The 19,260-nt window shown below is 56.4% G+C and overlaps 2 long non-coding RNA genes across 2 annotated transcripts; both read right to left on the reverse strand.

Annotated features, from left to right (window-relative positions):
* Positions 1 to 6,274: 6,274 nt before the first annotated feature.
* Positions 6,275 to 7,852, reverse strand: LOC137850079 (uncharacterized). The gene is made up of 3 exons (XR_011092244.1): positions 7,508 to 7,852; positions 7,188 to 7,335; positions 6,275 to 7,056 (listed from the first exon to the last, which is right to left on the reverse strand). It is a non-coding gene; the product is annotated as an uncharacterized lncRNA (long non-coding RNA).
* An 8,991-nt stretch (positions 7,853 to 16,843) lies between these two features.
* On the reverse strand, positions 16,844 to 18,421 carry LOC137850080 (uncharacterized). The gene is made up of 3 exons (XR_011092245.1): positions 18,077 to 18,421; positions 17,757 to 17,904; positions 16,844 to 17,625 (listed from the first exon to the last, which is right to left on the reverse strand). It is a non-coding gene; the product is annotated as an uncharacterized lncRNA (long non-coding RNA).
* Between the last annotated feature and the right edge of the window lie 839 nt (positions 18,422 to 19,260).

The following is a 19,260-nucleotide window of genomic DNA, read 5'->3' on the forward strand; positions in this document are numbered from 1 at the left end:
GTAAATAACATAGACATGGCTTGGCCTTCACTGCATGTCCTGTCTTGTTTAAGCCTCTATATACATGTGAATGTGTTTCGTGTCTCATACAATACAGTGGCTGAATGATTTGGGCAAGTAGCTGTCTGCCACAGGTATCCTGAAACCTTTGTAAATGGAACCGCCCTAGCTAAAGAGATGTGTTTGAGTGTGTTCTCCTTCATTTTAGTGAATATGAAGTCAGTATAACAGAACTGGTTGTATCCTTGGAAGGGAGAGCAATCCCAAATACAGAGCTGAAAGGATCATTTCCTACCTCACCACCACGTTGGACAACACCATTCCTTTCTGGCCCCAGTTTGCCCTCTGTTCCCTGCCTGGGCTGTCTCTAAGCTGTGAGCATATAACAACTGTTTTATTTTTCATTTGGTCAGGACCTCACTCAGTGGGACATGGACTTCGGCTGAGCTGTCAGCGTGCTACAGTAATGGGCATCCCTCTTCATCCTTCAGTTCCCAGCACACACTCTATTCTCTCTATACAATTACCAAAAGAGATGGTAGTGGTTACTCTTACTCTGTCTTTTGTGGAGAGGAAACCTGCTGCATGTTCATTTCTCTGGAGTTACAACATCCCAGGGATTGTGCATGTGGAAGAGATGACAGCTGCTTGACAAAAGGCCCGGCAATTAAATCCCCCACATTGCACCCTCTGCTTCAGATAAAACATTAGCCTGCCAGGAAGCAAAAACAGCAAACTGTATAATTACACAGTTAATTGTCACTAATGACCAGAGAAATTGATAACCCGTGTTGGCATAGAATCAGCTTCTTCACTTATTTTGCTCCTGATGGAAAGAGAAAAAGTTGGAAAAAAAAATTGTCCCCAAATCCATGGTCCAATATTTGCCCTTAGTCCATTGGATAGCTGACTACATCATATCAAAAAAGCATCAGATTGTAACTGGACATGCAGTATTTTAGGTTTCGGTAGAAAATAACCCTGCAAAGCCCCTTTTGTTCTTGCTTTGTTAGCTGTCGGGAGAAGAGAAATTCTCACAAAATGCATTTTCTCCCCTCCCTCCCCCTTTCTAAATTATTTTAAAACCCCTTGACACTAGGAAGGCAAATCACATCTCCCGTAGTTTAAATGAGCAGCACGTGGGCTCCAGGAAAGGAACTGTCTCAAAATACACCTTCTTATGTTCAAAAAGTCCAGCAGAACAGGGTGGCAAATTCTCCACTTATTAAAACCAGGCTGAAAAGCAGAGCTGCAGAAATATTTTAAGTCTATTTTACTGCAATGCCTCTTTATCTATTAGATGCGACTCGAATATAGCTTGTTAGCTTGCTTTAGCTCTGCAGTGAATCTTTTTTGTCATTCTAGGCCTGTAAATAATGAAGGTTATCTATAAGAAAAGTACCAAAGGTCTTTTTTAACCCACTTCATAAAGGAGTCCTGCAGGCTACCATTTGGAAAGCGCCTGTGCCGCAGTATCTCATTTGAGCACTAATGTGATAGAATTAGGAGCTATATGATGTGAATCTCGAGTTCAATCTCAACATTGGCACAAATCAGACAAAGAAAGAATCAGTCTGATTAGGTAGTTAAACAAGAGGAGATGCCTCAGAATAGCCTTGCCATTTCAGAAGCTCCTGTGAATTTAGGGGTCCTTTGAAGACCGTATCAACGCCCCTTTTGCTTTAATACACCTCCATTGCATTGAGACGCTGTTAAAGAGGATGAAGGAGGATGGAACCTGAGGAGTCTTGGGCGTGTGTCACACCAGGGCTCCAACATGTTGAAGGATTAGGAGGGACAGTTGAGTCCCCGTAGCAATTGGTTTTTACACCCCCTCTTCCTGAGAGGGAGATACAAGTGAGTGTTCCTGCACCTTCCCGCAGGCCTTCCCGCAGGCTGTGGTCTCGGCTCCGAGCTTGGTGCAGCCTGCCTGCAGGTCCCCCTCGCCTCTGGTGCTGTGGGGAAGCTACCTGGTTCACTGAATGCATGCACAAAGCGAGATGATGCCCAGCTCCCTGTGCTGGTGCCTGTGCCGAACACACCAAGCTGAGCACGATGCTGCTCAGTCTGTCAATAAAACCAGTCTGTCCCCTCAGGAAGGGTGGCATGCTGGCAGTGAGGAAAATAAATGCAGAAAGTGTTTGCAAAGGAGATCTTCAGCTTGCTTGTCTCTCTCTCCATTCCTCTTTGTTACACTGAGTTATTTGCCCTGTTTTGAATATGGAATAAATCGCTCTCGCTCTCCTGCCTTACACTGACTGCATCCTGAACATCTTGTTCTAACTGCTCTGGGCAGTTTCTGACAGGCTGAACAAATAAAGTGGGAAAAAACACACCATAAAATCCCAAACATTTTTCAACCAGCTCCATTATGTCCTTTGTGCTCGGCTGGGATATGTTATTGTGAGAGAATATCACGCTCCTGGACAGGGCCGAGCAGTGCTGCTTCACAGCAGAGCTTTGCACAGGATCAGTGGAGGCCCATGTGCCTGGGCACGGTCAGTGCTTCTGTTCAGCACGAGCTCTGCTTTGCTTGATTTTTTGGCATGGCCAAGAGCATATTCCAGGGCAATCTAGAGAACATCTGCAGCTCTCAGGCGAGGCCTGCAGTAGGCTCAGCTGTAGACACTTGGCTGCAGCTGCATTGAACAGAGCAGATCAGGTGGGATGAGGAGACACCAGAGGTCAATTTTAAGTGCAGCAAATGATCAGTCTGCGATCACTCAGAGAGTGATTTCAAACTTAAGATTCATCTAATGAGTACAGTCTGCAGAGAAGTCCCCTCTTTAAACCACGAGGCTCCTGTGGGTGGTTGGCTACTGAGCTGGAGTTTTTCCTTTACATCTTCAGGAATAGTCTTGTGGTACAGAAATACATGCACAGTTTCATATTGAATATTGATCATTATTTTGTTTCTTTAAGTGCAAGCATCTATGGTTTCAGTACCTGTTTTAGCAATTATCCTAGATCTTCACTAAGAGGACTTCTGGTTAGAAATAATCAGTTGGCATGTACTTAATGAAAGAGTGTTTAATTATTGCAGAGTGTCCAGAAGCAGGAGGGAAGAAGATCCTAAAGTAACCTACAGAAATAAGTAATTAAGGATTTCTCACCAGTCATTTACTGGGTTTCATGAAATAAATTTAATGAAGGCCTCCATAAACCCAGCTTTAAGAGGCCGGAGGGGCTCAGGGCCGGCTGGCCGGCTCGCTCCAGCACCGTTCTCCTCATCCTGGTGCTCTCGGTGCCATCCCATCACACTGCTGTTCCTAGGCCCTGGAAGCAAACCCCTGGGTATGACAAGTGCTTTTCAAGCACTCGAGAAAGAAACCTTTCTCTTCTCTCAGGGGGCCAAGTGCACACTCTTCCCCTCTTAGCTCTGCCACGAAGCTTCTCTCCAAGAGAAAAACCTGCCCTTTCTGAGCCTTGTTTTCCTTCGTGAAGGATGAGGGCTCCTGCAAAGCCCGCTGCCCTGGAAGTGTTCTTGCCCTTAGCTTCAGAGGCCGAGGGCTGGAGCCTTTCATGCTGCCTTTCTGAGAGAAAGCAGGCTGCAGGGAAACTGCCCTGAGCCTGGGGAAACCCTGAGGGGACGCCTGCCCCACTGCCATGGGACAGCTCCCACATTAGCACTCCCCTCTAAAAACGCTCCCTGTTTCTGCTTCCCCTGTAGCAGAAGATGCAGGCGGAAATGCAGAGGCTGCAGAGGGGGTGTGCTTCCTCCACGGCACTCATGGACCTGAAGAACGCTCTGCAGCTGGTACCAGTGGAGATGAAGCATCAGCATGTCCTCATCCCTCTCCCTCCAGCGAAGAAGGCTGAGGCAGCTCCCCTCAGCAAATCAAGTGCCAGGTAAGTGTGGGCCAGCTCCCACAAAGGCCAGGAAAAGCTGAGCTGCATCAGGCTGCCCGAGGGATCCAGCATGCGGGTTGTTCAGCTCTGGGCTTTGGCTCTCCATCCCCTGGCTGCTTCGGGGTGGCAATGACTGTGGAGAGGACCTTGCCTCCAGACGTTCCCCTGCAGACCCAAAGTCCTGAAGCTCCCCTGCAGCCGACAGTCACGTACCCACAGTGGAAGGGGGCTGTGCTCCCTGCTCCTGGGGCTGGGGGCAGGCAGAGCTGGGGACCTTCAGATCCTACCTGAGAGTTTTTTTCTCTGTTGATGCAGCTACCAATTAGTACGGAGTGTGCAGGCGGGGAAAGTGATGGAGAAGAGAAAGGAGGCCTGGAAAATCACTGGGCTGCGGCGCACTGCCTCTGTCTTGCTTCCGCGACTGCGCTCTACACACATTTCTTATTTCATTTCATTAAGATGTAATATTTATCTTTATTTCAATAATATTTATCTTTATTTCATTAAGATTTAATAAACAATCAAACGGCTGTTCTACAGTTTTCTTTCCACACCTGAATGGATCACTGTGCACGCTCCACGGGGCCTGCTCGAGGTTTGTACGGGCCAGAAATGAGAGAGCTTCATTCTCGGTACCGGGTTGCTCAGCTCGCTGGTGGCCCTACAGGAAAGATGCTCCCTGAGTGCACAGAGAGAGAGAGAAAAGCTGCTCCCCGACAGGGCAGCTCCTGACCCTTCCTCTGACAGCCCTGGCGGCCATTTTGCAGTTCTGCCTTCCCCCCCGCGCCACAAGCTGGCTGAGGCCTTGGCCTGTCCGCAGCACGGCTGTCAGTGGTGTCGGGCGGCATCTAGAGCCAAGAGGCCTTTCCTTTTCTTTGTGCTGAAGGAAACTTTGTGCTGTCTGGAGAGGCAGTGCCTCTTTGCTCCAAGTCTTGCAGGGTTGCCTCTCACTTTGAGGGCCCTGTTTTTCGTCAGCATTTGTGAGGGGCTTCTGCATGCCCCCCGCTCACTTGTTGCGGCCAGGGCTTCCCCCCAGGATGTCTGGGCAGGCCCATGCCGCTGGGCAGGCTCTGGGTTTGCCTTATCCCCTGCAGGGGCAGGCGTCTGCCCCTGAGCCCAGAGCCCAGGAGCGGCTCCTGCACTCGCGGCTGCCCCTGCGCGGGCTGCTGCCGCTGCTTCTGGAACCTTCCTGCAGCCTCTGGCAGCTGGCGCCTGCGTGGCGGCCGCACGTTGGGCTTGGCAGCCTGGCATCTGCAGGCCGTGCCAGCCTGCAGCATGGCATTGGCGGCCTTGTTGCCGTCCCCAGGGCACGGCTGAAAGGGGATTTGGGGCATTTGCTTTCCAGGGGCTGGGCACGTTGGGGATGCAATACCCCACCACGTGCACAGGCAGTTCGCACTGAACAAGGTGGGCTTTGCAGCCTCGTCCTGCCCTCGTAGCCTGCTCCTTCCTGCAGCTGCCACCCCACAGCCCGCCTCCTCAAGCAGAAGAAATGCCCCAGCGGTAGCCTGCAAAGTGCAGGTGTGCCAGGGGCCCCTTGCTGCTCTGGCAATATGCACAACAGAAGAGCCCAGCTCCAGCAGAAGGACGGGATGCGTACTGCCTGGCGTTTGTGCGTTGCCTGTGGCCCGAGTGGGCAAGCCAGCATGTAGCCAGAGCCGGTTCTCAAGGCTTTCCCTATTAGTTGGGAACCCCGTGGAGGGTTTTTCCTGAGCTGAGGGTGTTGGCTGTGCTCTTCCTAGCCCAGCTCTTCTGTAGGGGGCAAAAAGGAGGGAGCTGGGAAGCTCCCAGACACTGAGGCCATCTCCAGGGCTCTCCGCAGTGACGCCATCTGGCACCTTCCCATGAGCAGTGGCCAAAGCACAAGGGCCCATCTTCTTTGTTGGGGAAGCCCCGCGCTGCATTTCCAGTGCCAGAAATGCTTAAATACTGTTCCTCCTTTCTTGCTTTTCAGCGTGTCTTAGTACCTGGGCTGGGTGCCTCCTTCCTTATTAAAGTGGGGCTGCTCTTGTTTTTTGCTTTGAGCTCCTCCAGGTAAAGAAGCCCACTTTTCAGCTCTCGGAGAACTTTGCCTGTCTTCCCGGAGTCCCACATAAGAAAGAAAGAGACTTTTCCCGTTTCTTTCTCAGGTGAATTTGGCCGCATCGGCAGGAAAAGTGTCCTGACACATGTCCTACTGACTGTCTTTTCCTTGCCGGGCAGCTGCTTGGTGAGCAACGGCTGTTGCAGCACTTCCTCCCCTTGTGTGCTTGCAGGCTGCTGACAGCACGTCAGGTTCTTGCAGTGCAAAATCAGGTTTTTGAACCTGATTCTCCCCCTGCACTCAGCTCTGGTGAGGTCGCGCCATGAATACCCTGTTCAGTTTTGGGGCCCTCACTGCAGGAAGGACGTGGAGGTCCTGAAGCATGTCCAAGGGAGGGGAAAGGAGCAGCCGAAGGGCCCAGGGAACAAGTCGTGTGAGGAGTGCTGAGGGAGCTGGGGTTATGTAGCCTAGAGGAAAGGAGGCTTGGGGGAGACCTTATCACTGTGTACAAGGACCTCAGAGAAGGTTGTAGTGCGGTGGGGGTCAGTCCCATCTCCCAAGCAACAGGCGGTAGGAGAAGAGGAAAATGTGGGGCCGCGGGAGGTTTAGGTGGATTTAGGTTTAGGTTTAGGCAAAAAGTCTTCAACAAAAGGGTTGTGAAGCATTGGAACAGGCTGCCCAGGGAAGTAGTTGAGTCACCATCCCTGGAGGCATTCGAAAGCCGTGTAGATCTGGTGCCGAGGGACACGGTTCAGTGGTAGATTCTATGATTCTGTACTTCTCTGACTGTGAGAGGCCCCGGGTTGGCATGGCCTGCACCACTCTTTCTCCTGAGATCAATGGCACAGAGAGGAGCACTGGGGGCAAAAGTCTGCCTGAGCTTTTATTCCGAGCAGAAAGCAGCCGCAGCTGAGCTGAGCCTGGGGGCAGGATGTGGTGGGGCATCTGAATTCCTGGGGCGCTGTCCTGTGCCTCGCAGTGATGCTTCCGTGGGCGCTGCAAAGCTTCCTGAGGGCCAGCTGCCAGCTCCGAGCATCCTCCTGGGACTGGCACAGCCGGGCGCGGCTACTCTCGCTGTCCTGCGATGCAGCTGCAGCGGAAAGCCCTGCGCAGCGCGCGAAGTGCCCTCCTGATGCGGGAGGGCCGTGGCTGGCGCGCCGAGGCTTGTGCGAGGTCAAGGGTGCCTGTGGGGGACACAGAGGTGTAGGTTAGGGCCTGAGCGGGTGTTGGGCGAGCCTGTCCCCCCCTCCAAGGCCTTTCCCCGGGGAGGGGTGTCCCAGGACCAGCCAGCCCCCCTGCGCGTGGTGCTGCCAACCTTGTGCTTGGTGCTGCTCGCTGCGCTGAACAGGCCCGGCCAACAGATCCTGGGACGGCGCTTGTGTCTGGGATGTTGCTGGCTCATCCGCTGGCGTATCTTTGGTGCAGGAGGAGGACTGCGCTTGGCCTCCCTGCTCGATGGCCACCTGCATGGGGAGAGGAACAGCACGGGCAGCTGAGGAAAGGGATGTCAGCCCTTGTGCCTGGGCCATGTGGACATGCAGAGCAGCAAGCAGCTCCCGGCACGCACACCCAATGCACTGCTTCTGCCTGGGGCTGCCCTGGATGCCTGGTGCCCACCACGTGTGCTGTGCTTACCTGGTGCCCAGGAACCAAGGGAGTGGCTGCTGCTCCTGCTTCGTCAGCTGCTGCTGGGCGGAGATCTGTGATGGCCTCCCGGAGAGGCTCTGCAGCCAAAGGAGAAGCCCCTTCTCCACCTTCTTCTTGTGGCATTGCTGCTGCAGCGAGAGGGGCTTCATTGGCCTCCCCCACAGGGCCTCTGGCCAAGGCAGAGGCCGAGGATGTACATTCTGCAGGCTCTGGTGTGGGAGGAGGCACCCTGGGCACTGTGACCCAGGGAGCACTTGCTGCCTTGCTTGGGGCTCCCGCTCCCTGGATGATGGCTACAGAGTGGAGTAGGACTGCAGCCACGATGGTGTCAACTCTTTCATCCAGCTCTTCATCACAGGCACTGGAGGCATGTCGGGCATGTCCCTGGCTCTCCACCCTCACGGCAGCGCTGTGCTCACTGGGGCTTGCACAGGCTGATGGCTTCAACTGTTGAGCCCCATGTGTCAGGGGAGGCGCTCTGTGTCCCTCATCTTCCAGAGCAGGGGCTGCTGGAGGACTTGCTGGCCTGCTCTGTGCTGCTGTTGTTGTGGTGAGAGGCGTGCTGTGCCTCTCTTCCCCAGGAATTTCTTCCTGGGGAGCAGCTGATGGGGCAGTGTCCGTGGTTTGCAGCGAGCCAGGAGAGGCGCTTGCTGGGTGTTCTGCTTCTTGTGCTGCCTCCCTGTCCACACTGCTGGCTGCGCTGCCCTCTTCCTGGGGAACGTCCTGTGCGTCTGCGAAGACGCTGGTGAACCTGGGGTTGATCCAGGAGTTGATGATGACGATCTCCTCCTCTTCATCCCATCCCCCAGGACTGCTCTCTTTCCTGCCCCGGCCTTGGCTTGTCCCCTCGTTTCCTGTCCCCTGCCTGGGTTTGATGTGTTTCTCTCTCTGTTGTTTTTTCTTCTTACCCTGGCCTGGGCTAGCTGCTGCAGGGTCTCTGCTGGAAGCCCTTGCTCCTGCGCATACCCGGGAATCAGGCCCTGGCAGAGCAGTGGTCCGCCTCCTCTCCAGGTCTGTCTGGACCCCGGCTGATCTTGTTGCTCTCCCTGTGCTCCCCGTGTGTGCCAGGCCCCCCAGTGCTCCAGCCAAGGCAGATGCTGAGGATGTAGAGTCTGCAGGCTCTGCTGTGGGAGGAGGCACGCTGGGTCCTGTGGCCGAGGGAGCACTTGTTGCCTTGCTCACGGCTCCCTGGCTCATGGCTACAGCACGGCATAGGACTGTGGAAACGATGGTCTTGACTCTTTCATCCAGCTCGTCATCACTGGCACTGGAGGCATGTCGGGCACGTCCCTGGCTCTCAACCATCACGGCAGTGCTGTGCTCACTGGGGCTTGGAGAGGCCGATGGTTTTGACTGTGGAGCCCCACGTGTCAGGGGAGGCGTCCTGTGTCCCTCATCTTGCAGAGCAGGGGCTGCTGGAGGACTTGCTGGCCTGCTCTGTGCTGCTGTTGTTGAAGTGAGAGGCGTGCTGTGCCTCTCTTCCCCAGGAATTTCTTCCTGGGGAGCAGCTGATGGGGCAGTGTCCGTGGTTTGCAGCGAGCCAGGAGAGGCGCTTGCTGGGTGTTCTGCTTCTTGTGCTGCCTCCCTGTCCACACTGCTGGCTGCGCTGCCCTCTTCCTGGGGAACGTCCTGTGCGTCTGCGAAGACGCTGGCGAACCTGGGGTTGATCCAGGAGTTGATGATGACGATCTCCTCCTCTTCATCCCATCCCCCAGGACTGCTCTCTTTCTTGCCCCAGCCTTGGCTTGTCCCCTCGTTGCCTGTCCCCTGCCTGGGTTTGATGTGTTTCTCTCTCTGTTGTTTTTTCTTCTTACCCTGGCCTGGGCTAGCTGCTGCAGGGTCTCTGCTGGAAGCCCTTGCTCCTGCGCATACCCGGGAATCAGGCCCTGGCAGAGAAGTCGTCCACGTCCTCTCCAGGTCTGTCTGGACCCCGGCTGAACTTGTTGCTCTCAATTTGCACCCTGTTTGTGCCAGGTCCTCAAGTGCTGCTGATCGTTGGCCGTGTTCCCAGCTTTTTTGCGTCTTCTGCAGCACTTCAGACACGCGGGAGTGTGCTGTGTCCCGCAGTGCCATGCAAGGGTCTGCAGGGCTGTGTGGGGCAGGGTGCCAGCTCTTCTTTAAATTCTGGGGCCCAGTTGCGGGCTGAGGTGGTGTTCTGTGTCCTTTGCTCATCGGAGGTCTGCCCACAGGAGGAAGCCTTGCCTCCCTCATGGCTCCCTGGTTCCAGGCAAGGCCATTTCTTATTGCAGTGGAGACAAAGGCCTTTATTCGGTCATCCATTTCTTCGGCAGGGGATTCAAGGCTGCTTTTGGACGAGTGCCGACTCTTCCAGTTTTGGGCCGCTGCTGTGGTGAGAGGTGGTGTTCTGGGGCCTTTGGTCCTGGGACCTCTGCCTGAGGGAGAAAGCCTTGCCTTGCTGCTGGCTCCCTCATTGCAGGCTAGAGCGTTTGTTATAACAGTGGACACAAAGGACCGTATTGCATTGCCCATGACCTCGTCAGGGGCCACAGGGCTGTGTGGGCCACGTTCCCGCCTCTCTGTCCTCACTGCTCTGTCCCTGTTGCCAGAGATGCAGGGAAGAGGTGGCAAAAGCTCTTGCTGGCTGCGGGCCTCTGTTCCCAATGACTTTGCCCTTCCTCCCCCTGAAGAAGCAGAGGCTGCTGCTTGCAGAGGGGGCAGCTTGCAAGTGGCCCTTCCAGATGATGATGCCTCTGCTGCAGGCACTTGCTTGGGTGCTGCTGCCTGAGTTGCTGCCTGCCTTGGCAAAGGCGGCAGGGCTGGCAGCTGGATTCTCTCGGCCTGCCTCACCCCATGGTGAGGCAGTGTCTTGATGTCTTGCGGCTTCTTCTCCATCTGCAAGAGAAGCGAGAAGAAAGGCCAAGTTACTTGGGCCATTTCTGCCATTCTGCTCCGTGTCCCCACTAGAAGTGCTGCTGTGAGCTGCCCTGCGGCGGCCCCCGGCACGCCCTGGCAGCTGCCCACTCAGAGCGGGGCTCAGCCTGCCAGGGTAATGCCCTGCCTGTCTCCTCCTGCGAGTGCTGCCTGCTCATCGCAGGCTGCCAGGGCTGCCAAAGATGTTCGACCAAACCCTCCTGGGGCTCCCGACTCCGTGTGGCAGCTGCCAGTGTGACGCACGCTCTCTGGGCACGACCGCACCGGCAGCCTGTCCGCATGGAGGGACGGTGGAGGCAGCTCCTGGCTGCGCACAGCCAGGTTGAATTAGGCCACGCTGCTCTTTGTGCCTCTGGGCACAGAACTGCCAGGGCCACGTGGGCTTTGGCTGTCCTGGGGGTGGGCTCTTCATGGAGAAACCCCAGGTTTGGGAACAACTGTGTCCAGGCCGGAGGGGCTCAGGGCCAGCTGGCCGGCTCGCTCCAGCACCGTTCTCCTCATCCTGGTGCTCTCGGTGCCATCCCGTCACACTGCTGTCCCTGTCTCGCTCCCTGAGCCTCACCTGGCGCCGCTCCTGTACGCTCCGCTGCCCTTCAGCGGGCTGGGAGTCATCCTTATTCTGCTGCTCCATGCTATGCTCCAGGTCCTCTGACCAAGAACTCCAACGGGCACCCAGGGGAGCTGCTGCCTCCTGACAGAGCTGCTCTCCTGAGAGTGAGTGGGCAGCCCGGGGCTCGGGCTTTATAAGGGACACCGTTGCCGTGGGTACCCCTCCGTGTCACAATGGCCTTTGGGTACGCATCACAATGCTCCGGTGGTTGCCATGGGGCCCTCAAGCCCATATTCTGGCAGACCCCCCAGGGACACCGTCTCACACACCCACAGCAGGATGTGCATTGGCAGGTACCTCTGGCTCCTTCCAGCCAGTGCCCCCGGCTCAGCCCCAGCTCAGTCTTTCTCAGGGGAGTCAGCTTAGCTCCCTAACTGCTCCCAGGTAACTGCGCGTTACCTGCTCTGCCAGGAGATGCTCTGCTCGGTCGTCCGCGTAAGCTTCCTGGCTCTTTTGCCTGACTGCCCACACATCAGCAGAGACTGCACTCGAGCTTGGACGCCCATCAGGCCACCCTGGCAGTGCAGCTGGAGCAGGAGCAGGAGCAGGAGCAGGGATTCCTCCCGTGTCCGGGCAGCCAGAGGCCTGTGGCTCTAGGCACTGTGAAGTGCTCCCAGAGAAGGCGGGCGCCAGGGAGCCGGTGGAGCTGGCAGAGAGGTGGCTTGAGGTGGGCTCTGGCAGGGCTGTGAGAGGAAAGCCCTGGGCAGCCGCAGGACGAGTTCCTGCTCCTTGCTTTAAGAGCAAGCTGTGGAGAAGCTTTCAGCAGCAGAGCCACAGCTGTGCCACGCTGCTGTTTAGCCTGCAGCTTCTCCGGCTGCTGAAGCAGGTCCTATGCTTCAGAGTTGTGCCTGAAACAGTGTTGGTAACACAACGGTGTCTTTGCTGGAACAGGTTGCCCAGAGAGGCTGTGGCGTCTCCATCCTTGGAGATCTTCAGAAGCACAATCCTTGGAATTGTGCGTAAAGCTCGTCCTTTGGGGAGAAAGAAAAGGAATTGGAAAAACAACCCCAAAACTAGGGAAAAGGATAAAAAAGCACAGGTTAGATATTGTCCAATTGTCTGGCCTGAAAAGCCATTAAAAGGAACTTTGCTCCTTTGGCCACAACACAGGTCCGATGAAAATTCCCGCTTCAAGTTTACAGGTAAACAATAAGACTCCTTTTCCGCAGGAGGAATCAAGTTATGCTCCCTCTAACCCTAACATTGCAGCCGAGGCAGCAGGAGCTGCACCAGCAAGGAAGTATATGTGTAAGTGTATGTGCTTGAGACAAAGTATTGGATCTGCTTGAGACAAAGTATTGCTGTGAAGGGAGTGACTCCTCACTCTAGAGTAACACTTGTAACAGTAACAGTAGAAGTTGTTGTACAGCAGATACAACATGAGAATCCTGTAAGGGGATGGCCTGTCCCGAATGGCAAGGGGTAGTACTGGCTCTGCGGCAATAAATGCAGGAAGGTGCTGCCCCTTGGCTGGAAGGGAGCTTGCACCCTGGGGGCAATAATTCCACATGTACCTATTACTGAAGACCCACAACGCCAAAGCCCCCTTGAGACCGCACGCAGAATTACGAGGACTCCACATAATCCTCTAGGAAACCGAACCAGGGAATTTCACTCACTGGAGAACTAGAAAATAACACTCTGCACGCAGTCCAGGCACTACGAGAGGAGCTAAGAAGCTTCTCAGAAACAGTACTTGTGTTGGGTCTGTCTGAGCTGGAGTCACCTTTTCCCTGCAGCAGCCCACACAGTGCTGTGCTCTGCACTCGTAGCTGGAGCAGCACTGATATCGCTCAAGTGTTGTGTCTGTTGCTGCGTAGTGCTGGCACAGCATCAGGACTCCTTCCAAGCCCCCAAGAGCCAGCAGGCTGGGGGTGGGCAAGTGATGGGGAGGGGGCATTGCCAGGGCAGCTGACCTAAACCAACCAAAGGGATATTCCATAACACCTGATGTCACACTCAGCAATAAAAAGGGGGGCTCTCCTGGGGGAGGGGGCTGTTCCTCCTGAACAACCACTACGCGTTTTGAGGCCCTGCTTCCCAGGACGTGGCCGAACATCGCTCGTTGATGGGAAGTAGAGAATATTTTTTTTTCCCTCTCTCTGTGCTTCCGCACTGACTTATTGTTTCTCTTGTTTCTTTTTTTCCTCCCCATTCCCTTTCCCTTTAATTAAACCTTTCTCATCTCAAACCTCGAGTCCTCTGTGTTGTATTTTCTCCCCCTGCGTCTTTGAGGAGAGGGGGAGTGAGAGAGCGGTTGTGGTGGAGCTCAGCTGCCCACCTGAGTCAAACCACAACAGGCCAACAGGGCTGCTGGTATTGGCTGTGTTCCCTGTTCGCTGCAAAGTGCCTGTGCACGTGGTGGGAGATTGCATCCCCAGCTTTCTCAGGCCCTGGGAGCAAATCCCCCAAAAGCGGAGCAGTGGCATCACGAGCGGAGCCCCGGAGGCAACCGCGGCTGTCTGAAAGGCAAGCATCAAGAATGCGGACATGTCAGAGGAGGAGCAGCAAGATGCTGTTGATTGCGCCACTCAGGCCTTGGCGAAGCACATCGAGAAGGGCATTGCTGTGCCCTGCCAAGCCCAACGTGTGGCCGCCACGCAGGCGCCAGCTGCCAGAGGCTGCAGGAAGGTTCCAGAAGCAGCGGCAGCAGCCTGCGCACGGGCAGCCGCGACTGCAGGAGCCGCTCCTGGGCTGTGGGCTCAGGGGCAGACGCCTGCCCCTGCAGGGGATAAGGCAAACCCAGAGCCCAAAACCAACCCCAAGGGTACTGCATCCAAAACTTTCCTAGGCCCTGGAAGCAAACCCCTGGGTATGACAAGTGCTTTTCAAGCACTCAAGAAGGAACCTTTCTCTTCTCTCAGGGGGCCAAGTGCACACTCTTCCCCTCTTAGCTCTGCCACGAAGCTTCTCTCCAAGAGAAAAACCTGCCCTTTCTGAGCCTTGTTTTCCTTCGTGAAGGATGAGGGCTCCTGCAAAGCCCGCTGCCCTGGAAGTGTTCTTGCCCTTAGCTTCAGAGGCCGAGGGCTGGAGCCTTTCATGCTGCCTTTCTGAGAGAAAGCAGGCTGCAGGGAAACTGCCCTGAGCCTGGGGAAACCCTGAGGGGACGCCTGCCCCACTGCCATGGGACAGCTCCCACATTAGCACTCCCCTCTAAAAACGCTCCCTGTTTCTGCTTCCCCTGTAGCAGAAGATGCAGGCGGAAATGCAGAGGCTGCAGAGGGGGTGTGCTTCCTCCACGGCACTCATGGACCTGAAGAACGCTCTGCAGCTGGTACCAGTGGAGATGAAGCATCAGCATGTCCTCATCCCTCTCCCTCCAGCGAAGAAGGCTGAGGCAGCTCCCCTCAGCAAATCAAGTGCCAGGTAAGTGTGGGCCAGCTCCCACAAAGGCCAGGAAAAGCTGAGCTGCATCAGGCTGCCCGAGGGATCCAGCATGCGGGTTGTTCAGCTCTGGGCTTTGGCTCTCCATCCCCTGGCTGCTTCGGGGTGGCAATGACTGTGGAGAGGACCTTGCCTCCAGACGTTCCCCTGCAGACCCAAAGTCCTGAAGCTCCCCTGCAGCCGACAGTCACGTACCCACAGTGGAAGGGGGCTGTGCTCCCTGCTCCTGGGGCTGGGGGCAGGCAGAGCTGGGGACCTTCAGATCCTACCTGAGAGTTTTTTTCTCTGTTGATGCAGCTACCAATTAGTACGGAGTGTGCAGGCGGGGAAAGTGATGGAGAAGAGAAAGGAGGCCTGGAAAATCACTGGGCTGCGGCGCACTGCCTCTGTCTTGCTTCCGCGACTGCGCTCTACACACATTTCTTATTTCATTTCATTAAGATGTAATATTTATCTTTATTTCAATAATATTTATCTTTATTTCATTAAGATTTAATAAACAATCAAACGGCTGTTCTACAGTTTTCTTTCCACACCTGAATGGATCACTGTGCACGCTCCACGGGGCCTGCTCGAGGTTTGTACGGGCCAGAAATGAGAGAGCTTCATTCTCGGTACCGGGTTGCTCAGCTCGCTGGTGGCCCTACAGGAAAGATGCTCCCTGAGTGCACAGAGAGAGAGAGAAAAGCTGCTCCCCGACAGGGCAGCTCCTGACCCTTCCTCTGACAGCCCTGGCGGCCATTTTGCAGTTCTGCCTTCCCCCCCGCGCCACAAGCTGGCTGAGGCCTTGGCCTGTCCGCAGCACGGCTGTCAGTGGTGTCGGGCGGCATCTAGAGCCAAGAGGCCTTTCCTTTTCTTTGTGCTGAAGGAAACTTTGTGCTGTCTGGAGAGGCAGTGCCTCTTTGCTCCAAGTCTTGCAGGGTTGCCTCTCACTTTGAGGGCCCTGTTTTTCGTCAGCATTTGTGAGGGGCTTCTGCATGCCCCCCGCTCACTTGTTGCGGCCAGGGCTTCCCCCCAGGATGTCTGGGCAGGCCCATGCCGCTGGGCAGGCTCTGGGTTTGCCTTATCCCCTGCAGGGGCAGGCGTCTGCCCCTGAGCCCAGAGCCCAGGAGCGGCTCCTGCACTCGCGGCTGCCCCTGCGCGGGCTGCTGCCGCTGCTTCTGGAACCTTCCTGCAGCCTCTGGCAGCTGGCGCCTGCGTGGCGGCCGCACGTTGGGCTTGGCAGCCTGGCATCTGCAGGCCGTGCCAGCCTGCAGCATGGCATTGGCGGCCTTGTTGCCGTCCCCAGGGCACGGCTGAAAGGGGATTTGGGGCATTTGCTTTCCAGGGGCTGGGCACGTTGGGGATGCAATACCCCACCACGTGCACAGGCAGTTCGCACTGAACAAGGTGGGCTTTGCAGCCTCGTCCTGCCCTCGTAGCCTGCTCCTTCCTGCAGCTGCCACCCCACAGCCCGCCTCCTCAAGCAGAAGAAATGCCCCAGCGGTAGCCTGCAAAGTGCAGGTGTGCCAGGGGCCCCTTGCTGCTCTGGCAATATGCACAACAGAAGAGCCCAGCTCCAGCAGAAGGACGGGATGCGTACTGCCTGGCGCTTGTGCGTTGCCTGTGGCCTGAGTGGGCAAGCCAGCATGTAGCCAGAGCCGGTTCTCAAGGCTTTCCCTATTAGTTGGGAACCCCGTGGAGGGTTTTTCCTGAGCTGAGGGTGTTGGCTGTGCTCTTCCTAGCCCAGCTCTTCTGTAGGGGGCAAAAAGGAGGGAGCTGGGAAGCTCCCAGACACTGAGGCCATCTCCAGGGCTCTCCGCAGTGACGCCATCTGGCACCTTCCCATGAGCAGTGGCCAAAGCACAAGGGCCCATCTTCTTTGTTGGGGAAGCCCCGCGCTGCATTTCCAGTGCCAGAAATGCTTAAATACTGTTCCTCCTTTCTTGCTTTTCAGCGTGTCTTAGTACCTGGGCTGGGTGCCTCCTTCCTTATTAAAGTGGGGCTGCTCTTGTTTTTTGCTTTGAGCTCCTCCAGGTAAAGAAGCCCACTTTTCAGCTCTCGGAGAACTTTGCCTGTCTTCCCGGAGTCCCACATAAGAAAGAAAGAGACTTTTCCCGTTTCTTTCTCAGGTGAATTTGGCCGCATCGGCAGGAAAAGTGTCCTGACACATGTCCTACTGACTGTCTTTTCCTTGCCGGGCAGCTGCTTGGTGAGCAACGGCTGTTGCAGCACTTCCTCCCCTTGTGTGCTTGCAGGCTGCTGACAGCACGTCAGGAGAGCTTGCAGGCTGCTGACAGCACGTCAGGTTCTTGCAGTGCAAAATCAGGTTTTTGAACCTGATTCTCCCCCTGCACTCAGCTCTGGTGAGGTCGCGCCATGAATACCCTGTTCAGTTTTGGGGCCCTCACTGCAGGAAGGACGTGGAGGTCCTGAAGCATGTCCAAGGGAGGGGAAAGGAGCAGCCGAAGGGCCCAGGGAACAAGTCGTGTGAGGAGTGCTGAGGGAGCTGGGGTTATGTAGCCTAGAGGAAAGGAGGCTTGGGGGAGACCTTATCACTGTGTACAAGGACCTCAGAGAAGGTTGTAGTGCGGTGGGGGTCAGTCCCATCTCCCAAGCAACAGGCGGTAGGAGAAGAGGAAAATGTGGGGCCGCGGGAGGTTTAGGTGGATTTAGGTTTAGGTTTAGGCAAAAAGTCTTCAACAAAAGGGTTGTGAAGCATTGGAACAGGCTGCCCAGGGAAGTAGTTGAGTCACCATCCCTGGAGGCATTCGAAAGCCGTGTAGATCTGGTGCCGAGGGACACGGTTCAGTGGTAGATTCTATGATTCTGTACTTCTCTGACTGTGAGAGGCCCCGGGTTGGCATGGCCTGCACCACTCTTTCTCCTGAGATCAATGGCACAGAGAGGAGCACTGGGGGCAAAAGTCTGCCTGAGCTTTTATTCCGAGCAGAAAGCAGCCGCAGCTGAGCTGAGCCTGGGGGCAGGATGTGGTGGGGCATCTGAATTCCTGGGGCGCTGTCCTGTGCCTCGCAGTGATGCTTCCGTGGGCGCTGCAAAGCTTCCTGAGGGCCAGCTGCCAGCTCCGAGCATCCTCCTGGGACTGGCACAGCCGGGCGCGGCTACTCTCGCTGTCCTGCGATGCAGCTGCAGCGGAAAGCCCTGCGCAGCGCGCGAAGTGCCCTCCTGATGCGGGAGGGCCGTGGCTGGCGCGCCGAGGCTTGTGCGAGGTCAAGGGTGCCTGTGGGGGACACAGAGGTGTAGGTTAGGGCCTGAGCGGGTGTTGGGCGAGCCTGTCCCCCCCTCCAAGGCCTTTCCCCGGGGAGGGGTGTCCCAGGACCAGCCAGCCCCCCTGCGCGTGGTGCTGCCAACCTTGTGCTTGGTGCTGCTCGCTGCGCTGAACAGGCCCGGCCAACAGATCCTGGGACGGCGCTTGTGTCTGGGATGTTGCTGGCTCATCCGCTGGCGTATCTTTGGTGCAGGAGGAGGACTGCGCTTGGCCTCCCTGCTCGATGGCCACCTGCATGGGGAGAGGAACAGCACGGGCAGCTGAGGAAAGGGATGTCAGCCCTTGTGCCTGGGCCATGTGGACATGCAGAGCAGCAAGCAGCTCCCGGCACACACACCCAAAGCACTGCTTCTGCCTGGGGCTGCCCTGGATGCCTGGTGCCCACCACGTGTGCTGTGCTTACCTGGTGCCCAGGAACCAAGGGAGTGGCTGCTGCTCCTGCTTCGTCAGCTGCTGCTGGGCGGAGATCTGTGATGGCCTCCCGGAGAGGCTCTGCAGCCAAAGGAGAAGCCCCTTCTCCACCTTCTTCTTGTGGCATTGCTGCTGCAGCGAGAGGGGCTTCATTGGCCTCCCCCACAGGGCCTCTGGCCAAGGCAGAGGCCGAGGATGTACATTCTGCAGGCTCTGGTGTGGGAGGAGGCACCCTGGGCACTGTGACCCAGGGAGCACTTGCTGCCTTGCTTGGGGCTCCCGCTCCCTGGATGATGGCTACAGAGTGGAGTAGGACTGCAGCCACGATGGTGTCAACTCTTTCATCCAGCTCTTCATCACAGGCACTGGAGGCATGTCGGGCATGTCCCTGGCTCTCCACCCTCACGGCAGCGCTGTGCTCACTGGGGCTTGCACAGGCTGATGGCTTCAACTGTTGAGCCCCATGTGTCAGGGGAGGCGCTCTGTGTCCCTCATCTTCCAGAGCAGGGGCTGCTGGAGGACTTGCTGGCCTGCTCTGTGCTGCTGTTGTTGTGGTGAGAGGCGTGCTGTGCCTCTCTTCCCCAGGAATTTCTTCCTGGGGAGCAGCTGATGGGGCAGTGTCCGTGGTTTGCAGCGAGCCAGGAGAGGCGCTTGCTGGGTGTTCTGCTTCTTGTGCTGCCTCCCTGTCCACACTGCTGGCTGCGCTGCCCTCTTCCTGGGGAACGTCCTGTGCGTTTGCGAAGACGCTGGTGAACCTGGGGTTGATCCAGGAGTTGATGATGACGATCTCCTCCTCTTCATCCCATCCCCCAGGACTGCTCTCTTTCCTGCCCCGGCCTTGGCTTGTCCCCTCGTTTCCTGTCCCCTGCCTGGGTTTGATGTGTTTCTCTCTCTGTTGTTTTTTCTTCTTACCCTGGCCTGGGCTAGCTGCTGCAGGGTCTCTGCTGGAAGCCCTTGCTCCTGCGCATACCCGGGAATCAGGCCCTGGCAGAGCAGTGGTCCGCCTCCTCTCCAGGTCTGTCTGGACCCCGGCTGATCTTGTTGCTCTCCCTGTGCTCCCCGTGTGTGCCAGGCCCCCCAGTGCTCCAGCCAAGGCAGATGCTGAGGATGTAGAGTCTGCAGGCTCTGCTGTGGGAGGAGGCACGCTGGGTCCTGTGGCCGAGGGAGCACTTGTTG

Source organism: Anas acuta, chromosome 1 (assembly GCF_963932015.1).
Source record: "Anas acuta chromosome 1, bAnaAcu1.1, whole genome shotgun sequence".
Lineage (NCBI taxonomy): Eukaryota > Metazoa > Chordata > Aves > Anseriformes > Anatidae > Anas > Anas acuta.